Source organism: Carcharhinus amblyrhynchos, unplaced genomic scaffold (genome assembly GCF_965287045.1).
Source record: "Carcharhinus amblyrhynchos unplaced genomic scaffold, sCarAmb.v2.hapA scaffold_45, whole genome shotgun sequence".
NCBI classification, from domain to species: domain Eukaryota; kingdom Metazoa; phylum Chordata; class Chondrichthyes; order Carcharhiniformes; family Carcharhinidae; genus Carcharhinus; species Carcharhinus amblyrhynchos.
In genome coordinates this window covers 3402501-3424455 of record NW_027649786.1, presented here as the reverse complement: position 1 = coordinate 3424455, position 21955 = coordinate 3402501, and the positions used below count along the sequence as shown (strand labels likewise).

Sequence of the window (21955 nt, the reverse complement as noted above, 5' to 3'; positions counted from 1 at the left end):
GGAATCTAATCGAGGGGTTCGGGGTGGTTTATATATAGAATAACAGATACCCGGGAGTGAGTTACAGACTGGAATCTAATCGAGGGGTTCGGGGTGGTTTATATATAGAATAACAGATACCCGGGAGTGAGTTACAGACTGGAATCTAATCGAGGGGTTCGGGGTGGTTTATATATAGAATAACAGATACCCGGGAATGAGTTACAGACTGGAATCTAATCGAGGGGTTCGGGGTGGTTTATATATAGAATAACAGATACCCGGGAGTGAGTTACAGACTGGAATCTAATCGAGGGGTTCGGGGTGGTTTATATATAGAATAACAGATACCCGGGAGTGAGTTACAGACTGGAATCTAATCGAGGGGTTCGGGGTGGTTTATATATAGAATAACAGATACCCGGGAATGAGTTACAGACTGGAATCTAATCGAGGGGTTCGAGGTGGTTTATATACAGAATAACAGATACCCGGGAGTGAGTTACAGACTGGAATCTAATCGAGGGGTTCGGGGTGGTTTATATATAGAATAACAGATACCCGGGAGTGAGTTACAGACTGGAATCTAATCGAGGGGTTCGGGGTGGTTTATATACGGAATAACAGATACCCCGGAGTGAGTTACAGACTGGAACCTAATCGAGGGGTTCGGGGTGGTTTATATATAGAATAACAGATACCCGGGAGTGAGTTACAGACTGGAATCTAATCGAGGTGTTCGGGGTGGTTTATATATAGAATAACAGATACCCGGGAGTGAGTTACAGACTGGAATCTAATCGAGGAGCAGCACTGGCTGGGCCAGTATTTATTGCCCATCCCTCGTTGTCCGTGGAGGGTTGAGAGTCACCCACATCGCTGTGGGTCTGGAGTCACATGTAGGCCAGACTGGGTAAGGACGGCAGATTTCCCTCCCCTAAAGTACATTAGTGACCCAGATGGTTTTTCGACAATCGATAATAAATTCGTAATTGCAGGTATTTTACTTTGCTGAATTTCAATTCCACCATCTGCAGTGGCAGGATTCGAACCCGGGTCCCCCAGAACATTAGCTGAGCTTCTGGATTAATAGTTTAGTGATAAAACCACTGGGCCACCACCTCTCCCTGTTAGACACAATTTAGCATGACCAAATCCACCCGAACCTGCACCTCCCAGGACACGAAGGGACAGCTGATCCCTGACTCACAAAGTAAGATCTTAGGCTGGATATAAATACATTTGTGTGTGTGTGTGTGTGTGTAAGCATGCTTGTGAGAGTGAGTATGTGGTGTGTGACTGAGTCTCTGTATGTCTGTGTGACAATGTGTGTGCGCATGAGTGTCTGAGAGTGAGTGAGTGTGTGTGAAAGAGAGTGAGTGAGAGAGAGAGACAGTGAGAGTGAGTGAGGGAGTGAATGAGTGTGAGAGAGGGAGTGTGAGTGAGAGAGAGAGAATGTGTGTCTGAGACAGAGTGTGAGTGAAAGAGTGGGAGAGTGTGTGTGTGAGAGAGGGAGTGTGTGTGAGAGAATGTGAATGAGTGTGTGTGTGAGAGAGAGTGTTGAGAGAGAGAATGTGTGAGTTTGTGTGAGAGATTGTGAATGACTGTGTGTGAGAGTGAGAGTGTCTGTGAGAGTGAGAGTGTGTGTGAGAGAGAGTGAAAGTGTGTGTGAGAGAGAGTGAAAGTGTGTGTGAGAGAGAGTGAAAGTGTGTGTGAGAGAGAGTGAAAGTGTGTGAGAGAGAGTGAAAGTGTGTGTGAGAGAGAGTGAAAGTGTGTGTGAGAGAGAGTGAAAGTGTGTGTGAGAGTGAAAGTGTGTGTGAGAGAGAGTGAAAGTGTGTGTGAGAGAGTGTGAGAGAGAGTGTGAGAGAGAGTGTGAGAGAGAGTGAAAGTGTGTGAGAGAGAGAATGGTTGTGTGAGAGTGAGAGAGTGTGAGAGAATGTGAGTGAGAGAGTGTGTGAGAGAGTGAGAGTGTGTGAGAGAATTGTTGTGTGAGAGTGAGTGTGAGAGAATGTGAGTGAGAGAGTGTGTGAGAGAGTGAGAGTGTGTGTGTGAGTGTGAGAGAGTGAGAGTGTGTGTGAGAGAGAGTGAAAGTGTGTGAGAGAATGTGAATGAGTGTGTGTGAGAATGAGAGTGTGTGAGAGAGTGTGAGGGAGAAAGTGAGAGTGTGTGAGAGAGAGAATGGTTGTGTGAGAGTGAGAGAGTGTGAGAGAGAATGTGAATGAATGTGTGTGAGTGAGAGAGAGTGTGTGAGAGAGTGAGAGTGATTGTGTGAGTGTGAGAGAGTGAGAGTGTGTGTGAGAGAGCGTGCGTGAGAGAGTGTGAGAGTGAGAGTGCTGAGGTTGATTGAGGTGCAGATTTACTTTGCCAACCAGTCATAAAGCTTCCCAGTGTCAGCAAATTGAATCCACCCCCAATCAGAGGGAGAGAGAGAGGCGGGCAGAACACAATCCAACTCCTCCCCAGTGGGGGAAAACTTCCAACCCGGAGAGACAGGGAAAAGACGGTGCTGTGAAGGGCTGGGTTAACGCAGCAGACATTCAGACAGAGAGGGGGGAATTACGATTCATTCTCTCTTCACCAAGCTTGTCGTGTCAGTTTCCCACTGAGCAGAAATTGACGTGACCAGCCCTGAGTCAAAACCTTTATATAAATGTGTGTGTGTGTTTCTGCAGGTATAAATAGAGCAGGAGAAGTGGCAGCATCGAGAGAGTTTTCTTCAAGCCAGGGGGAGAGTTATTCCGATAGCAGCAGCAACATGCTGGCGGAGACAGTCTGGGGATGAACTGTGTGCTGCCATCTGCTAACGTGGTCAGTGTTAAACATTCATTGACTGGTTTCAGCCTCTCTCTCTCTGTGCTGTGTACATATTCTCAACCAGTCTGACAACTACTGGAGGAACTTCCTGCTAGCGAAAAGTGACAGTGAGAGAGGAATACAGTGAGTGTATCGAGGAGGAGAGACAGACAGAGAGAGAGAGAGAGAGATTGTGTGTGTGAGGGAGAGAGAGTGATAGAGACAGGAAATAGTGGCAGAGAGATAGACTGTGGGGCAGATAGGGAGAGGTAGGTTACTGCTGGATCTCAGTGTGTGTCTCTGGTCCACACACACCCCTCTCCTGTTTCTGTTCCCCATGGCCTTCCTGCTGAAGAAGAAACGGTTTAAGTTTCTGGTCAGTCTTGACCCTGGAGGAACTCTCAGCTGTGCCATTTGTCAATGGGATCCTCTTCTGTAAAGTTCGCCTCCTCCACGGTGGCACCTTCAGTGACCTCTCCTCCAGGTAAGCAGATTGTCCCTCCCCCCACCCCCTTCCCCTTCCCCCTCCCCCACCCCCTTCCCCCTCCCCCACCCCCCACCCCCCTCCCCCTCCCCACCCCCTCCCCCTCCCCCTCCCCACCCCCACCCCCTTCCCCCCTCCCCACCCCCCCACCCCCCTCCCCACCCCCTCCCCCTCCCCCACCCCCTCCCCCCCCTCCCCCACCCCCTTCCCCCTCCCCCACCCCCTTCCCCCTCCCCCCACCCCCTTCCCCCTCCCCCCACCCCTTCCCCCCTTTCCCTCCCACTCCCCCCCCCACCCTCCTCCCCCCACCTCCCCTCTCCCCCCCTCCTCCCCCTCCTCCCTCCCCCTTTCTCCTCCCCCTTTCCCCTCCCCCTTTCCCCCTCCCCCTTTCCCCACCCCCTTCCCCCTCCCCCCTTTCCCCTCCCCCCTTTCTCTCTCCCCCCTTTCTCCCTCCCCCCTTTCCCCCTCCCCCTCCCTCCTCCCTCCCCCTCTCCCCCCTCCTCCCCCTCCTCCCTCCCCCTTTCTCCCTCACCCCTTTCCCCTCCCCCTTTCCCCCTCCCCCTTTCCCCACCCCCTTTCCCCCTCCCCCCTTTCCCCCTCCCCCCTTTCTCTCTCCCCCTTTCTCCCTCCCCCCTTTCCCCTCCCCCCTTTCTCTCTCCCCCCTTCTCTCTCCCCCCTTTCTCCCTCCCCCCTTTCCCCCTCCCCCCTTTCTCCCTCCCCCCTTTCTCCCTCCCCCCTTTCTCTCTCCCCCCTTTCTCTCTCCCCCTTTCTCTCTCCCCCCTTTCTCCCTCCCCCCTTTCTCCCTCCCCCCTTTCTCCCTCCCCCCTTTCTCCCTCCCCCCTTTCCCCCTCCCCCCTTTCCCCTCCCCCCTTTCCCCCTCCCCCCTTTCCCCCTCCCCCTCTCTCCCTCCCCCCTCTCCCTCCCCCCTCTCTCCCTCCCCCTTTCTCCCTCCCCCTTTCTCCCTCCCCCCTTTCTCCCTCCCCCCTTTCCTCCCTCCCCCTTTCCCTCTCCCCCTTTCCCCCCTCCCCCCTTTCCCCTCCCCCCTTTCCCCCTCCCCCCTTTCCCCTCCCCCTTTCCCCCTCCCCCCTTTCCCCCTCCCCCCTTTCCCCCTCCCCCCTTTCCCCCTCCCCCCTTTCCCCTCCTCCCCCTTTCCCCCTCCCCCCTTTCCCCCTCCCCCCTTTCCCCCTCCCCCCTTTCCCCCTCCCCCCTTTCCCCCTCCCCCCTTTCTCCCCTCCCCCCTTTCTCCCTCCCCCCTTTCTCCCTCCCCCCTTTCCCCCTCCCCCCCTTTCCCCCTCTCCCCTTTCCTCCCCCCTCCCTTTCCCCTCCCCCTTCCTTTCCTTCTCCCCCTTCCCTTCCCGCCTTCCCTTCTCTCCCTTCCCCTCTCCTGTCCCCCCCTCTCCGCTCTCCCTCCTCCCCCCTCCTCTCCTCCCCCTCTCCTCCCCTCCCTCCCCCAGTATTTATTCTGTGTATTTTTTATGGTTCTGTTTCAGTTGAAATTCTGGGATTTGGGTCCAGTATAAAACAGGATTGCATTAAGCTAGCACCTGCTCTTCCCACACATCCGGCGACCTCCCCGTCCTCACTCTCTCCATCCATTCCCCCTCCACCGACTCCAATCACTGTGCCAGTGAAGTAACTCCCCGAAGTCCAGTTGCTGTTGCAATGCTGGAACTGTTCGGGTACGAGAGGAGACCATTTGACCCATCGAGCCCGTTCTGCTCCCTGTCGCGTGATCCAATCTGTTCCATTTCCCTCTCATATGCGTGTGTGTGTGTGTGTGTGTGTGTGTGTGTGTGTGTGTGTCCGTGTCCCCTCCATCGGCCCCCCCACCCCCTTGCTGCCTTATTTTCACCATGTGTCTACCCACTTCAGGAATCATTTATTGTCTCCACCCCCCCAGCCCACGGGCAGTGAGTTCTGGGTCAGTGTAGACCAGCGATGGGGGCACACACGGCCCATCTGGGTTCTGAGTGAGGTCCCTCGTGACATTTTTGTGCCCACTGGCAGCGTTGCCCCATTCCGCTGATTTCCGTCCGTGTAGTTTTTTTTTTCCAGCCGGTCTGACTGAATGGATTCGTGCGTAAAGCAAAGGGGAGTGAAGTGAGGTGCTTGTGGATCGCCCACACCATTGACTGTGGGAGCCAGGCGCTCCCTCGCTGTCCAAATGTGCTCGTGTTTCATTACCGCATTACAAGGAGGCATTGGAAAGGGTGCAGAGGAGGTTTACCAGGATGTTGCCTGGTATGGTGGGAAGGTCTTATGAGGAAAGGCTGAGGGACTTGAGGTTATTTTCATTGGAGAGAAGAAGGTTGAGAGGTGACCTGATTGAGGCGTACAAGATGATCAGAGAGTTGGATAGGGTGGACAGTGAGAGCCTTTTTCCTCGGATGGTGATGGCTAACACGAGGGGACATTGCTTTAAATTGAGGGGTGGTAATTATAGGACGGAGGTAGGTTCTTTACTCAGAGGGTAGTAAGGGTGTGGAATGCCCTGCCTGCAGCAGTTGTGGACTCGCCAACTTTAAGGGCGTTCGAATGGTCAGTGGATAGGCATATGGATAAGATTGGAATAGTTTAGGTTCGAGGGTCATTAGGTTGGTTCCACTGGTCGGTGCAGAGGGCCGAAGGGCCTGTACTGCGCTGGAATGTTCTATGTTCTATTATGTTTAGCAGTTGAAGTTGACCGGAGTTCTATAAATGATTCAGCCTCTTCTTTAACTCGCTCTGAAACATTCGATGTGTTTTAAATGTATTTATGGGGTCAATATTGACTGAGGAGACTGCAGTCCCTGATCTTGCTATTGAAAATAGTCAATGTTGGGGGGGTGGGTTAGCGAGGAAGGACATTTAGAGATCAGCCATGATTGTATCGGGTGATAGAATAGGGTCGATGGGCCGAACAGCCTCCTCCTGCTCCCATTTCTCATGTGACCTTGACTGAATGGGCCTCAAGTTAATGCCCCATCTAAGAGGCCCCTGATAGTGCAGCAGTCTGTCTGTACCGCACTGCGGGGAGCCAGTTAGATCCTCATTTCCCTTCCGCTGGGCCAGATTTATTGCCCATCCCTAATTGCCCCTTGAACTGTGGTTAGGGAAGCGTATGGCCTTCATTAATCGAGAGATTGAGTTTAGGAATCGGGAGGTAATGCTGCAACTTTATCAGACCCTTGTCAGACCCCACTTGGAGAACTGTGCGCAGTTCTGGTCGCCTCACTACAGGAAGGATGTGGAGGCTATTGAGAGGGTGCAGAGGAGATTTACAAGGATGTTGCCTGGATTGGGAGGCATGCCTTATGAGGATAGGTTGAGGGAGCTAGGTCTCTTCTCCCTGGAGAGACGAAGGATGAGAGGTGACCCGATTAGAGGTTTATAAAATGTCGAGAGGAATAGATAGGGTGGATTCTCGGAGGCTATTTCCCAGGGCTGAAATGGTCGCTACGAGAGGGACACAGGTTTAAGGTGCTGGGGAGTAGGTACAGAGGAGATGTTAGGGGTCAGTTTTTCACTCAGAGGGTGGTGAGTGAGTGGAATCGGCTGCCGTCGGTGGTGGTGGAGGCGAACTCGATCGGGTCTTTTAAGAGACTTTTGGATAAGTACATGGGACTTAGTAAGATAGAGGGTTATAGGTAAGGCTAGTAGGTAGGGACATGATCGGCGCAACTTGTGGGCCGAAGGGCCTGTTTGTGCTGTAGTTTTTCTCTGAGTGTCTCACTCAGCCATTTCCGTGGGCAGTTGAGAGTCACCCACATTGCTGTGTGGCTCTGGAGTCCCATGTAGGCCAGACCGGGGTAAGGACGGCAGATTTCCTTCCCTAAAGGGAACCAGATGGGTTTTTCCGACAACGGTTTCCTGATCTCTGTAACTGGCTTTCAATCCCAGATTTATTAATTGAACTTAAATTGAACCCGCGTTCCCCAGAGCCCCGGGTTATTAGACCAATGGCTGTACCACTACACCGCCACGTTCCCCACCCCTGGGATTCCATGCCATAACCCTCTGAGCCGGACCAGCTGAGCCATGCCTGGCATCCGGGGCACTAACCAGTTTCTACAAGTGCCCTTCCTCTCAGCACTTTTTTCTTTGGTCATGCTTGTGATTTCAGACCCCCTTCCCCCTCCCCCACATCCCCTCCCACCACAAATCCACACGCCCCGGGCCCCGTGTAAACTGGTCACATTGTCCTCGTGCTTCTCAGCCTCCATGTTGGAGCAAAGGCTGGACTTTGACCAACTCTCGCGCTGTTTTTCCCCAAGAGTTGTGGGATGGCACACAAAATGGTGTTTTCTTTCTTAAATGAGCACTGCTGTGCCCACCATCTGCCTCCCCCCACCACCCCCAACTTCATCAAGAGGCTAACTGAGTGAGGGGATTAACTGGGAGTGAATGATAACTTCCATCTGTGTGTCCCAGTTGAGAGCGTCCCGTATCTCGACAATGCCCTGTTAGCAACCGTGAGCATCAGAAGGTGGGATTGACGTTGAACCAACAACCTAGAAACCCCAGACCTTGGGGCCAAGGGTTCAATGTTCCCCCAAGTAATAGGTCCTCAGAGGCAGAAGTCCCTTCACAAAAACACCTTCATTTACAAGTCTGACGACAGCATACAGAGCGCTTTCAATCAGCAGTCGACACTGGGAGTTCCAGAGGAACTGACGCGCCTCGTTAAGTTCAAAGTAAGAGGCTCCCTGATTGGGCCCATCAATTTGGACCTTAATTTGGGGAGTTCATATTCTAACAGGCCCACCTCAATTGCCCGATTAAAGCAGTTACACACCATGACCCTCCCCCACCTCCCCCCTGACCCCCGCGGCAGCTGGAGGAATTTAAATTTGACAAAATCCAAAATGGCCACCGTGAGCGAAATGAACAGTTGGTTTGCCAATCTGCCATCTTTACCTGGCCTGGCCTTCTTGTAACTCCAGGTCCATCCCCACCCCCCCCCCCCTCACCCCCCGCAGCAATGTAGCCGACCCTCAAATTCACTTCTCAATTGCACTGTCGATTTTGGGATCTTGCAGTGCACAGTTTGTTGGCCATACTTCAAAAGAAAAAGACCTCCGTTGGCTGTGTTGCAAGGTTGTGAAGGCTTGCAAGCGTAAATGCAAGCTGAAGAAATGAGATGGGCTGTCGAAGCTTTTCGTCTCTGACTCATCAGGTCAGATTGGCAAGAAATCCAAATCTCAAAGGACCCGACAACGTGGTCTGCAGGAGGAGTACTCGTTAGAGTTTAGAAGAATGAGGGGAGATCTCATTGAGACGTATAAGATGATGAATGGGATGGATAGGATAGAGGTGGAGAGACTCTTCCCGCTCAGAAAGGACAGTAGGACTAGGGGGCACAGCCTCAAGATAAAGGGGGGGCAGTTTAGAACGGAGTTGAGGAGGAACTTCTTCACTCAAAGGGTGGTAAATCTCTGGAATTCTCTGCCCGTTGAAGTGGTGGAGGCTGCCTCGCTAAATATTTTTAAGAAGCGGGTTGATGGGTTTTTGATAAGAGAGGGGATTAAGGGTTATGGGGAGAGGGCGGGAATGTGGAACTGAGCCACGACAGATCAGCCATGATCTTATTGAATGGCGGGGCAGGCTCGAAGGGCCAGATGGCCTACTCCTGCTCCTATTTCTTATGTTCTTATGTTCTTATGAGAGTGCCGACTGGTCGGCAGGAGGACTCTGATTGGTGGAGGTGTTGCTGTGGAGAATGCACCAGGGAACAGTTAACTGCTCGGACATGCAAACCAGGCGGGGTAGTGCCAGGCATGTGGGTCCGACGCCCTAATGACTGGCACACCATATCAAGTGTCAGGTTGCTTTTGCTGTTTGTGACAAGGCCCCACTGTGCTCAAACCAACCTGTGCTTGCAAAACTCGGAGAACTGTGCCCAACATCAGGTGTGATGCTGCCACTGGGGGGACTTGCGACCGCACGGATTGGGAGCAGGGGTAGGCCACTCTGCCCCTCGAGCCTGCTTCCCCATTCAATAAGATCATAGCTGATCTCAACCCCACATTCTCGCCGACCCCCCCCGATAACCTTTTACCCCCTTGTTCATCTAGAATCTATTTCACTGTACCTTAAATTCCAGTGGCCCAGCCCCCATCTCCCTCTGGGGAAGAGAGTTCCAGGGATTTTTTGATTTCATAGAATCGTAGGACCCCTACAGCACAGAACGCGGCCATTCGGCCCATTGAGTCAGCACCGACCGCAATCCCACCCAGGCCCTATCCCCATATATTTGCCCTACTCATCACTCGAACCTCCACATCCCTGGGCACCAAGGGGCAATTTAGCATGACCAATGCCCCTAACCTGCGCATCTTTGGATTGTGGGAGGAAACCGGAGCACCCGGAGGAAACCCACGCAGACACAGGGGCAACGTGCAAACGATCACACAGACAGTGACTCAAACCGGGAATCGAACCCGGGTCCCTGGCGCTGTGAGGCAGCAGCGCTAACCCACTGTGCCACCATGCTGCCCCAGGGAAACAGCTATCCCCAGGTTTATATCCTCCTAGTGATGCCTTGACCAATCCGAGTTGACCCGCCTGGTTCTAATTTAAACAGAAAATTGGCAGTTAACTGTTCACTGATGCATTCTCTCATGGCAATGCACTCTGTTGTGAAAATGCCTCAGAACTTTGCCAACCCAGCAGCACTCTCTTTTTGCGTGGTGCGAATTGCCGGGTGGATTTGGTGTTCGCTTATTCTGACCTGATGAGTGGAGGATGAGAAACTTCAACAGGCCTTGTCTTTTCAAGCAGATTCGCGAATGCACGTTGTGCCGTGACCCTTGACTCTGTTAGTTTATCTCCTGGGGGTTTTACCGTGGGGCAGGAGGAGGAGGGTGGGAGAGGTGGAGGGGGGGTCCAGATGATAATACAACCCAAAGCGGAGGCGTTTAGAGTAGCAAAGAGTAGTGGGCGAGAAGAGGATTGGGAGAGGTTTAAATGTCAACAAAGATTGACAAAGAAGATGATAAAGAAGGGTAGGAGAAACTATGAAGCTGGGCTTGCGCTTAACATAAAAAAGGATAGCAAGAGTTTTTATAAATATATAAAAAGGAAGAGGCTGGCTAGGGTGAACGTTGGACCCTTAGAGGATGAGAAGGGGGACTTAGGGATAGGGGATGGGGAAATGGCTGAGGTCCTGAATAACTTTTTTGTTTCTGTCTTCACGGAGGAGGACGTGAATAATTTGCCGGAGGTTAGAGATGGAAAGGTGGTAGGACTGGAGGGTCTCAATGACATTACTGTTACTAGAGAGGAGGTGCTCGACAGACTGGAGGGGCTGATTGTGGACAAGTCCCCAGGACCGGATGGAATGCATCCGAGGGTTCTGAAAGAAATGGCGGAGGTGATAGTGGATGCCTTGGTGGTTATTTTCCAGACGTCGCTGGATTCCGGGGAAGTGCCGGAAGATTGGAAAACGGCTAATGTTACGCTGTTGTTTAAGAAGGGTGCCAGGCAAAAGGCGGGGAATTATAGGCCGGTTAGTTTAACGTCTGTGGTAGGTAAAATGTTAGAATCCATCATCAAGGAGGAAATAGCGAGGCATCTTGAGGGGAATTGCTTGATAGAGCAGACGCAGCACGGTTTCGTTAAGGGGAAGTCGTGTCTGACGAATTTATTGGAGTTCTATGAGGATGTGTCTTGGGCGGTGGATAGAGGAGAGCCGGTGGATGTGGTCTTTCTGGATTTTCAGAAGGCGTTTGACAAGGTACCTCACAAGAGGTTATTGCAGAAGGTCAGGGGACGTGGAGTTGGGGGTAGGGTGTTAGCGTGGATAGAGGATTGGTTGTCAAATAGGAGGCAGAGTGTGGGGGTCAATGGGTGCTATTCAGATTGGCGGATGGTGATTAGTGGAGTGCCCCAGGGGTCGGTGCTGGGGCCTCAGCTATTTACCATTTATATAGATGATCTGGAGGAGGGAACCGAGTGTAGGGTGTCGAAATTTGCTGATGACACCAAGATTGGTGGAACGGCAAATTGTGCGGAGGGTGTGGAGAGTCTGCAGAAGGATCTAGATAGGCTGGGCGAATGGGCCAGGAACTGGCAAATGGAATTTAATGTTGGCAAGTGCGAGGTGGTCCACTTTGGTAGGAATAATGGTAGGAAGGATTATTACTTACGTGGAGAAAAACTGCAGCAGGCGACGGTGCAGAGGGAATCTGGGGGTCCTTGTGCATGAGTCGCAAAAACCCAGCTTGCAGGTGCAGCAGGTGGTCAGGAAGGCGAATGGGATGCTGGCCTTCATAGCGAGGGAGATTGAATATAAAAGTAGGGAGGTCTTGCTGCGGCTGTATAGGGCATTGGTGAGGCTGCAGCTGGCGTACTGTGTGCAGTTTTGGTCGCTGCACTTACGCAAGGATATTTTGGCCTTGGAGGGAGTGCAGAGGAGGTTTACTAGGCTGATACCGGAGTTGAGGGGATTGAGCTATGAGGAGAGGCTGAATAAACTAGGCTTGTACTCGTTAGAGTTTAGAAGAATGAGGGGAGATCTCATTGAGACGTATAAGATGATGAATGGGATGGATAGGATAGAGGTGGAGAGACTCTTCCCGCTCAGAAAGGACAGTAGGACTAGGGGGCACAGCCTCAAGATAAAGGGGAGGCGGTTTAGAACAGAGTTGAGGAGGAACTTCTTCACTCAAAGGGTGGTGAATCTCTGGAATTCTCTGCCCGTTGAAGTGGTGGAGGCTGCCTCGCTAAATATTTTTAAGACGCGGGTTGATGGGTTTTTGATAAGAGAGGGGATTAAGGGTTATGGGGAGAGGGCGGGAAAGTGGAACTGAGCCACGACAGATCAGCCATGATCTTATTGAATGGCGGGGCAGGCTCGGAGGGCTGGATGGCCTACTCCTGCTCCTATTTCTTATGTTCTTATGTTCAAAGGAGTGGGGAGGGGTGGGGTTGATAGGGGTTAAAAAGCACCATCTAAAAAGCCATCTGTTGATGTGTTTAGTGCGGCAATAAAAAAATGGATGTAAACATGTAATGTTCAGAGAGGGACTTTCTCCTTTGGCTGGTACAAAGTCTCCGCGTGCCACACCCTGTAAATTTTATATTTACCCAGGCAAGAATGTGGCACGCAGTAACTGGAGGGACTTTGGCACCATCACTAATCAATTTTATGATTGTAAAATCGTTCCAGGAAGCCCACTCCCTCGTCCGCACCCTCCCCTTGTTCCCCAAGGGATAGGTGATGCACGACATACCCCACTGTGTCACCGGGAATGGAACCCGGGTCCCTGGCGCTGTGAGACAGCAGCGCTAACCCACTGTGTCACCGGGAATGGAACCCGGGTCCCTGGCACTGTGAGGCAGCAGTGCTAACCCACTGTGTCACCGGGAATGGAACCCGGGTCCCTGGCGCTGTGAGGCAGCAGCGCTAACCCACTGTGTCACCGGGAATGGAACCCGGGTCCCTGGCGCTGTGAGACACCAGTGCTAACCCACTGTGTCACCGGGAATGGAACCTGGGTCCCTGGCGCTGTGAGACAGCAGCGCTAACCCACTGTGTCACCGGGAATGGAACCCGGGTCCCTGGCGCTGTGAGGCAGCAGTGCTAACCCACTGTGTCACCGGGAATGGAACCCGGGTCCCTGGCGCTGTGAGGCAGCAGCGCTAACCCACTGTGTCACCGGGAATGGAACCCGGGTCCCTGGCACTGTGAGGCAGCAGTGTTAACCCAATGTGTCACCGGGAATGGAACCCGGGTCCCTGGCGCTGTGAGGGAGCAGTGTTAACCCAATGTGTCACTGTGCCTCCCTGAAATAAAAGCAGAAGCTGTGGATAAACTCAGCGCGGTCTGGAGAGGGTGAAACACAAAAGCATTTCCAGCGTATTTGAAGAAGAGTCGCACTGACTCACAAATCTCCATTCTGTTCCTCTCCCCACTGACGCTGCCCAACTGATGGGTTTTTGTTTGCCCGGAGTATTTTGATTCTTACACATGAGTGTGTGATTCAGGAGGTGATGGCCTAGTGGCTTTGTCGCTAGACATTAATCCAGAAACTCAGTTAATGTTCTGGGGACCCGGGTTCGAATCCCACCACGGCAGAGGGTGGAATTTGAATTCAATAAAAAAAATTGGAATTAAGAATCTACTGATGAATGTGGGACCCGTTCCCAGGGGGGGAGTCGGGGAGAACGTGGGACTCGCACCCCCGGGGAGGGGTGGGGAATGTGGGACCTGCTCCTGCGTGGGGGAGATTGTGGAACTGGGTCTCACGGGGAGTGGGGTACCACTGTGTCTGACCCACTGTCCCACCCAGTCCCAGAGGGGGGGAAAGGACAGTGTCTGACCCACTGTCCCACCCAGTCCCGGAGGAGGGGGGGAAAGGACAGTGTCTGACCCACTGCCCCACCCAGTCCCAGAGTCGGTGGGGGGGGGGGAGGGGAAAGGACAGTGTCTGACTCACTGTCTGGCTCCATTCCTGCTGCTTTCCCTGTGTGGTTGTCCATCTGGAGCAGGATTAACGTCGGGAATGAGGCAGTAACGTTTGTTCTGGAGTGGTGTTGGGTTAGAGGGTGAGGTTCTGACGGTAAACACTGACTGACTGCCTTGGCCAAACCCCCAGCAGCTGGGGTAACCGGAGATGGAATCGGAGGAGTGCATTCACAACGTTCTGCATAGTTTAGTCACGAGGCAGGAGTTGTGAAGAATTTCCTAGTTACCAAGCTGGTTAGCACGAGATTTAACCTTTCCCCTGGCACCAGCCTATCTCAGCCCATCTCTCAGCAGCACCTCTGGTGTGTATACTGTCCCTTCTCGCACAGAGAATCATAGAAAAGTTGTAGAATTCCTACAATGCAGAAGGAGGCCATTCAGCCCATTGAGTCTGCACCGACCTCAATCCCAACCAGACCCTATTCCCACAACCGCACCCTGCTAACCCCCTGTCACAAGGGTCAACTTATTATGGCCAATCCACCCTAACCTGCGCATCTTTAGACACTAAGGGGCAATTTAGCATGGCCAATCCACCCTAACCTACACATCTTTGGGCACTAAGGGACAATTTAGCATGGCCAATCCCCCTAACCTGCACATCTTTGGACACTAAGGGACAATTTAGCATGGCCAATCCACCCTAACCTACACATCTTTGGACACTAAGGGACAATTTAGCATGGCCAATCCACCCTAACCTACACATCTTTGGACTGTGGGAGGAATCCGGAGCACCCGGAGGAAACCCACGCCGACACGGGGAGAATGAGCAAACTCCACACAGTGACCTGAGGCCGGAATTGAACCTGGGTCCCTGGCACTGTGAGGCAGTGGTGCCCAGCACTGTGCCACCGTGCTGTCCAGGCTCACCTCTGACCTCCAGCCAGTGACCTGGTTTTGGGTGAATTGGAGCCCTGTTTCTGTCTGTTTTGGAATCCTTTGGGAACCATCGATTAGCACAGGCAGTCCAAGGGGGCCTTTTTTCAAAGGTACCTTTCCCAAACAAGCCCTGCTGATGTGTGTTTTCCGAAATCTCGCATTGGGCAAGGTTTTAGAATGATTTACACAATCATCTCCTCGTATCTATTAAACTAGCGGTTCATGCCTTACCTCCTCGTCAAAACCATTCCATTCTGTTTCTTTGCTTGAGCATTTCTTGTCATTAATATTCAGACCTGAAAGGCAGATCATTAATCATACTAACTCCGAACATTATTAGGGAACATTCCTGTCTTGCTTAGATGGATTGGCCATGCTAAATTGCCCCTTAGTGTCCAAAGATGTGTAGGTTAGGGTGGATTGGCCATGCTAAATTGTCCCTTAGTGTCCAAAGATGTACAGGTTAGGGGGATTGGCCATGCTAAATTGCCCCTTAGTGTCCAAAGATGTGCAGGTTAGGGTGGATTGGCCATGCTAAATTGCCCCTTAGTGTCCAAAGATGTGCAGGTTAGGGTGGATTGGCCATGCTAAATTGCCCCTTAGTGTCCAAAGATGTGCAGGTTAGGGGGATTGGCCGTGCTAAATTGTCCCTTAGTGTCCAAAGATGTGTGGGTTAGGGTGGATTGGCCATGGTTGTGGTTGATGTTTAAATGTTGAGTCGAAGTGATGCTGGACCTGTCAACGATACCCGCAGCCCCCATGATTCACTTCAGCCGCAACGAGAGTCCTTGAACTCACTTTCCTGGCGAATGGAGGGCAGGGAACAGGCGCTACCGGGAGAGCAAACTGAGGGCAAAACAGGCGGGGTGAATCTGTCACATCAGTGTGGGGGAGGGGCTGAGGTGGGCGAGGGGGGATGCGGAGGGGGACGACACACTGCGCCACCTTCCAGTTTGCATTTTCCCGCATCAAAGTTGTGATTCCGACTGAGACGGAGCTCAAACCTTTAGCCTCCGCCCAAAACCAGCAAAGGATGGCACCGGCCTCCAGCTTATTTATTCCGATATCAAATCCGCACTGTTCCTTTTTCCTCATTGCGCACAAATCGTTTCCTTGTTCAGGCAGCACTGACTATCCCGAAATTTCTTATATGGTGGGCGCAGGTGACGGGCAAAGACAGAGAACGTGTAACCGACACCTCACAAAGATCATATTTTTGACTGCAGCACCTTTGCGTGTTTCCCTGCGCCTGTCGTGGCGTCTTCCAGCAGAGAAGGAGGAGGCCATTTGGCCCATCGAGTCTGCACCGTACACAATCCCACCCAGGCCTTACCCCCATATCCCTACATATTATACCCACTAATCCCCCCACCTCCCACTTTGATGGTTTGATGGATGGGAGTCGTGCCCCCCACCCCCCCCCCCCCCTCCCCATCTCCGCGGTCCTGCTGAGGGTGTGTCGGGAAGGGGGCGGATGATGGAGGTGATGCGCGGGGTCAGGTTGCCCCTGTTGGTGATGACTTTCTGTCTTTCCCCCCACCCCGTGTTTTTCCAGGGAAGAGGTGCAGCAGAACTGCGTCCGCTGGAGAAAGAGTACGTGCTTCATGTGTAAGATGAGTGCCAGCCCAGTCACAGGGGTCCTGGATGCCAGGATCTGTCGAGTGTCCGTCCGCAAGGTCAGTGTGAGGTCTCATCGCTGCTCGCTAATGTGCTCTTTATAATCTCATTCTTCGAAATGTATTCCTGGGACGTGTGTTTCGCTGGCGAGGCCAGCATTTATTACCCGTCCCCAATTGCCCCTTGAGAAGGGGGTGGGTGAGCCTTGAACCCGCCGCAGTCCCTCCGGTGTAGGTACACCCACTGTGCTGTTAGGGAGGGAGCTCCAGGATTTTGACCCCAGTGAAGGAGCGGCCGATATATTTCCAAGTCGGGATGGTGAGTGACCCTCCAAATTTCACCATCTGCTTTGGTGGGATTCGGGCAGTACCCTGAGTATCTGGATCGCTAGCCCGGTGACAATATCAATATGCCACCGCTTAGGTTTCCGAAAGAGATATTGGGGGGGGGGGGTTCGGGGGAGAGGAGGGAATCAGGATATTGAATTCAGTGGTCAGCCATGATCATAATGAATGGCGGGGCAGGCTCGAAGGGCCAAATGGCCTCCTCCTGCTTCTAGTTCCTAGAAGGCCATTTGGCCCATCAAGTCTGCACCCCCCCTTCCCCTGCCATGCTGATATAGTTACTCTAAACCGGCACCCTCCCTCGTGACCAATCACCGTTCCCGAGGTTTCACCTCCTTGCCCAAAGCAAGCCCCCCCTCCAACCGCCCGCCGCCATCTTGCAAACGTGACGTTGGGGGGGACAATCTCCTTGCTGATGTGGCCAGCAGAAGGTTAACGGCACTGAGATTGGCTCCTAATTCTTGATAAAGTGTAATCTTGATGATTGAGATCAGAGGATATTCCCCTGACACAGCGTTAGAATATTTACAATAACTTCATCTTTGAGATGTTTTGCCAAGAGTTTGCTCTTGTTTCACACCTGCCTATTTGTGTTTGAGATCACGGTGTGAGTGTGTGTGTATCGATCGTGAAGATTATAGGAACCTCTCCCACTGATTACACAAACGTGACGAGGCAGGTTTAAGATTATCACGAAGGGAAGAGGGAGGGGAATTGTGCTGGTAAACACAGAGAGTCGATGGCAATCTGCACAACCCTGCCAGGGCACAGATATCCCCGAGTCCTCGGGGGCAGCTGGAGATCACGGGGTCTGAAAACCAGGATCTGGATTTTAGAGTTTTTTTTCTCTTGACTGGGGCCAGTCCAGGTCAGCAGAAGGGGTTCCAATCCAGAGGACACTTCAGAGAATCCCTACTGTGCAGAAGGAGGTCCACTGAGTCAGCATCAACTCTTCAACAGAGCGTCCCACCCAGGCCCTATCCCCATAACCCCACATATTTACCCCGCCAATCCCCCTAACCTGCACATCTTTGGACACTACGGGACAATTTAGCATGGCCAATCCACCCTAACCTGCACATCTTTGGACACTAAGGGGCAATTTAGCATGGCCAATCCACCTAACCTGCACATCTTTGGACACTAAGGGACAATTTAGCATGGCCAATCCACCCTAACCTGCACATCTTTGGACACTAAGGGACAATTTAGCATGGCCAATCCACCCTAACCTGCACATCTTTGGGCACTAAGGGGCAATTTAGCATGGCCAATCCACCCTAACCTGCACATCTTTGGGCACTAAGGGGCAATTTAGCATGGCCAATCCACCTAACCTGCACATCTTTGGGCACTAAGGGGCAATTTAGCATGGCCAATCCACCCTAACCTGCACATCTTTGGACACTAAGGGACAATTTAGCATGGCCAATCCACCCTAACCTACACATCTTTGGACACTAAGGCACAATTTAGCATGGCCAATCCACCCTAACCTACACATCTTTGGACACTAAGGGGCAATTTAGCATGGCCAATCCACCCTAACCTACACATCTTTGGGCACTAAGGGGCAATTTAGCATGGCCAATCCACCCTAACCTGCACATCTTTGGATACTAAGAGGCAATTTAGCATGGCCAATCCCCCTAACCTGCATATCTTTGGACACTAAGGGGCAATTTAGCATGGCCAATCCACCTAACGTTCACATCTTTGTACTGAGGGAGGAAATTGGAGGAAACCCATGCAGACATGGGGAGAATGTCTGTGTGGAGTTTGCACAATCACCCAAGGCTGGAATGGAACCCGGGTCCTTGGCACGGTGAGGCAGCAGTGCTAACCACTGTGTCACTGTGCCCTCTGTTGTAAAAGGCAGAATAGAGGCGAATCTTTACAGAGTCCTATTTATTTAGAATTAAGCATTACAAGCATACATCTTCTAATTCGAACAGCCAGAGTTTAACTCTGAGTCTGTTTATAGAGAGCTCACATGAATGCCCAGTGATTGCCTGTGAGAATAATGGCTGGTCGTGAGTAGGGACCTGGAGTTATGGAGGGGCTTAGGTTTAGGAAACTGTATACAGGACCACAGATTTCTTTCCCTAAAGAACATCAGTGAACCAGATGGGTTTTTCCAAAAGTCAACAACTTACTCTGTATCTAACCCCATGCTGTACCTGTCCTGGGAGTGTTTGATGGAGGACAGTGTAGAGGGAGCTTTACTCTGTATCTAACCCCGTGCTGTACCTGTCCTGGGAGTGTTTGATGGGGGGACAGTGTAGAGGGAGCTTTACTCTGTATCTAACCCCGTGCTGTACCTGTCCTGGGAGTGTTTGATGGGGGGACAGTGTAGAGGGAGCTTTACTCTGTATCTAACCCCGTGCTGTACCTGTCCTGGGAGTGTTTGATGGGGGACAGTGTAGAGGGAGTTTTACTCTGCATCTAACCCCGTGCTGTACCTGTCCTGGGAGTGTTTGATGGGGGACAGTGTAGAGGGAGTTTTACTCTGTATCTAACCCCGTGCTGTACCTGTCCTGGGAGTGTTTGATGGGGGGACAGTGTAGAGGGAGTTTTACTCTGTATCTAATCCCGTGCTGTACCTGTCCTGGGAGTGTTTGATGGGGGACAGTGTAGAGGGAGCTTTACTCTGCATCTAACCCCGTGCTGTACCTGTCCTGGGAGTGTTTGATGGGGGGACAGTGTAGAGGGAGCTTTACTCTGTATCTAACCCCATGCTGTACCTGTCCTGGGAGTGTTTGATGGGGGGACAGTGTAGAGGGAGCTTTACTCTGTATCTAACCCTGTGCTGTACCTGTCCTGGGAGTGTTTGATGGGGGGACAGTGTAGAGGGAGCTTTACTCTGTATCTAACCCTGTGCTGTACCTGTCCTGGGAGTGTTTGATGGGGGTACAGTGTAGAGGGAGCTTTACTCTGTATCTAACCCCGTGCTGTACCTGTCCTGGGAGTGTTTGATGGGGGGGACAGTGTAGAGGGAGCTTTACTCTGTATCTAACCCCGTGCTGTACCTGTCCTGGGAGTGTTTGATGGGGGGACAGTGTAGAGGGAGCTTTACTCTGTATCTAACCCCGTGCTGTACCTGTCCTGGGAGTGTTTGATGGGGGGACAGTGTAGAGGGAGCTTTACTCTGTATCTAACCCCGTGCTGTACCTGTCCTGGGAGTGTTTGATGGGGGGGACAGTGTAGAGGGAGCTTTACTCTGTATCTAACCCCGTGCTGTACCTGTCCTGGGAGTGTTTGATGGGGGGACAGTGTAGAGGGAGCTTTACTCTGTATCTAACCCCGTGCTGTACCTGTCCTGGGAGTGTTTGATGGGGGGACAGTGTAGAGGGAGCTTTACTCTGTATCTAACCCCGTGCTGTACCTGTCCTGGGAGTGTTTGATGGGGGGACAGTGTAGAGGGAGCTTTACTCTGTATCTAACCCCGTGCTGTCCCTGTCCTGGGAGTGTTTGATGGGGGGACAGTGTAGAGGGAGCTTTACTCTGTATCTAACCCCGTGCTGTACCTGTCCTGGGAGTGTTTGATGGGGGACAGTGTAGAGGGAGCTTTACTCTGTATCTAACCCCGTGCTGTCCCTGTGTTTGATGATTTAATTTGTGGTTGTTGTGCTTTGTAAGTATTAGATGGGTTTTACAGATGGTTTTTTTTCTCTCTGCAGGAATTGAAAGGGGGAAAAGCTTTCATTAAGGTAAGAATTCCTTTGGAACAGGGGAAGGAGCTATCTGATGGGAGCTCTGTGAGAGTCCGAGGGCTGGTCTGGAGGGGATGCTGTGTTTGACCGGGGTTGCTCTGGGTCTGGTGTTATAAGGTGCCATGGCTTGACCATGTTGGGTGATCATGTGACTGATCCGGTGTGGCCAAGAGCGCGAGGCATCCCCTGGTGGATCAGCCAGCGAATCCGAATGATAATGGGTGGGTGGATTTTTTGTTTCCTGTTGGCAGTTGTGGGGTGGTTGGGGTAACTACAACCCAGAGAGGGGCTACTTCCCACTGCCCCACCACCCCCCCCCCCATTCCCCTCTTTCTCCCCACAGCATGGGGGCAGCACAGTGGTTCGCAGCACGGCCCCAGGCACCCAGGTTCGATTCCCGGCTCGGGTCACTGTCTGTGTGGAGTCTGCACATTCTCCCCGTGTCTGCGTGGGTTTCCTCCGGGTGCTCCGGTTTCCTCCCACACTCATGTGTAGGTCAGGGGATTGGCCGTGCTAAGTTGCCCCTTAGTGTCCAAAGATGCGCAGGTTCAGAGAATTAGTGGGGTAAATATGTGGGGTTACTGGGATAGGATGGCTTGCCGGAGAGTGGGTGCAGATGTGATGGGCTGAATGGCCTCCTCCTGTAGGGAATCAATGATTCTATGATTTAAGTCAAAGATGGGGAGAATGTTTTACTCTCTGTGGGTTTCTGGAACTTTCTTCCTCAAAAGGCAGTGGGAGCAGCAACTTTGAATATTTTGAAGGCGGAGTGAGATCAATCCTCGATTAACGAGGGAATGAAAGGGTGTCAGGAATGTGGGGTAGAATTACTGAATGGCTGGAGAGGCTTGAGGGGCCGAATGGCCTTACTCCTGCTCCTAATTTGTATGTCTGTGTGGGTGTAGAGTAATGGGAAGGAGGGCGTTTGGCCCATCGAGCGTCTGTGCTGGCCCTGTGAATGGATGACCCAGTCGGCCTCCAAGTTGACTCCAGTCAATGGCACAGTGGTTCCTGCTCTGACATTCTCTCTATTCGTTGTGTCTAAAACCAGCCTCGTGTTAACCGCCTCCGGCTCCCCCCACCCCCCCTCCTCAGTATCTCTGCTCAGCGGAGAACAACACCCTCCTCACGCCGCCCCTCCAACCGCAGCCCACCCCACCCACTCCCCAACACCCCAACCCACCCCCATCTCCCACCATGAACCATCCTTGCAAATATCTCCCGGAATCTTCTCTGCAATTTTCCCAAAGTCTGCACGCGATTCGTCCTCAAACTGCGTGTACCCCCACTCTCAATACCCTGCGGGGGGGGGTGACTAGAAACTCAGAGAATCCAACCAACTCCCATGGACACTCAATCACGCGACCATCACTGAATCCCCCCACTGTCAAATCCCTGGGTTACCAATGACTTGAAACTGAACCGGGGACCCAGCCACACAAACACTGGGGGAAGGCGAATGGGATGATGGCCTTCATAGCGAGGGGGATTGAATATAAAAGTAGGGAGGTCTTGCTGCGGCTGTATAGGGCATTGGTGAGGCCGCAGCTGGAGTACTGTGTGCAGTTTTGGGCGCCGCACTTACACAAGGATATTTTGGCCCTGGAGGGAGTGCAGAGGAGGTTTACTAGGCTGATACCGGAGTTGAGGGGGTTGAGCTATGAGGAGAGGCTGAATAAACTAGGCTTGTACTCGT

At 52.4% G+C, this 21955-nt stretch overlaps 1 long non-coding RNA gene and 1 pseudogene across 2 annotated transcripts in view; both read left to right on the top strand.

Moving 5' to 3' along the window:
* The first annotated feature begins 2289 nt into the window (after positions 1 to 2289).
* LOC145337266 (uncharacterized) lies at positions 2290 to 2787 on the top strand. Its single transcript, XR_013885334.1, has 2 exons — positions 2290 to 2569; positions 2652 to 2787. It is a non-coding gene; the product is annotated as an uncharacterized LOC145337266 (long non-coding RNA).
* Positions 2788 to 2984: 197 nt separating this feature from the next.
* LOC145337265 (early estrogen-induced gene 1 protein-like) overlaps positions 2985 to 21955 on the top strand; it is a 35950-nt pseudogene continuing 16979 nt past the window's right edge. The window contains exons 1-3 of the transcript XR_013885333.1: positions 2985 to 3256; positions 16141 to 16261; positions 20227 to 20256. The product of XR_013885333.1 is annotated as an early estrogen-induced gene 1 protein-like (transcript). The remainder of the gene's footprint in view (positions 3257 to 16140; positions 16262 to 20226; positions 20257 to 21955) is intronic.